The sequence below is a fragment of the Leptonychotes weddellii genome, unplaced genomic scaffold (genome assembly GCF_054177405.1).
Source record: "Leptonychotes weddellii isolate Sample4059 unplaced genomic scaffold, ASM5417740v2 HiC_scaffold_42115, whole genome shotgun sequence".
Taxonomy (NCBI): Eukaryota; Metazoa; Chordata; class Mammalia; order Carnivora; family Phocidae; genus Leptonychotes; species Leptonychotes weddellii.
Window position 1 is genome coordinate 1 of NW_028008699.1, and position 907 is coordinate 907.

The 907-nt window shown below is 48.4% G+C and overlaps 1 pseudogene; it reads left to right on the top strand.

Annotated features, from left to right (window-relative positions):
• Nucleotides 1-6: 6 nt before the first annotated feature.
• LOC145719406 (HCLS1-associated protein X-1 pseudogene) lies at nucleotides 7-702 on the top strand (annotated as a pseudogene).
• Nucleotides 703-907: the final 205 nt, after the last annotated feature.

Consider the following 907-nt stretch of genomic DNA (forward strand, 5'->3'; position numbering starts at 1 on the left):
GAACTTCCAGGTCCCGGTCCTGAGTCAGAGATACCTGGTGAGAGACGACGGGAGGGACAGACACTTCGGGACTCAATGCTTAAGTATCCAGACAGTCACCAGCCCAGGATCTTTGGGGGTGCCTTGGAGAGTGATGCAAGAAGTGAATCCCCCAAACCAGCACCAGACTGGGGCTCCCAGAGACCTTTTGGTGTGTTTGATGATGTGTGGCCTATGACCCCCCGTTCTAGAGCCAGAGAAGACAATGATCTTGATTCCCAGGTTTCCCAGGAGGGCCTCGGCCCAGTTCTGCAGCCCCAGCCCAAGTCTTATTTCAAGAGCGTCTCTGTGACCAAGATCACTAAGCCAGATGGGACAGTAGAGGAGCGCCGGACTGTGGTGGACAGTGAGGGCCGGACAGAGACCACAGTAACCCATCAAGAAGCAGATGGCAGTCCTAGAGATGATCCAGAATCACCAACACCTCCAGCCCTGGATGATGCCTATTCCATCCTGGATTTATTCCTAGGACGTTGGTTCCGGTCCCGGTAGCCTTGTTAACCCTCAGAGGCCTTCAGATTCTGTCCACCCTTTGCTCACCATCTGTGGGCTTACTTTCTCCTGCCACCTCAGGGCCTTGGGTGTGTGAAACAGTGAGTTGGGGGTGTGTCAGTATGTGACTCACCCAAACTGACTAATAAAATGTTTATTTATGCTAAAAAAAAAAAATAAAAAGGCAGAAACAAAATAAGCAGAAGAAGTGGAAGGTTCATTATTTCATGTTTAGAAAAGAAGAATGGGAATATTGTGCTTAGTATGACTTTTCTGTTCAGTTTCTTGCTTCTTAGTTCTTCTTCCAAGACTGTAATTACAGGGCACCAACAATAAAGTCATTCTTACATCATCTGTGTCACATACGTGACACATG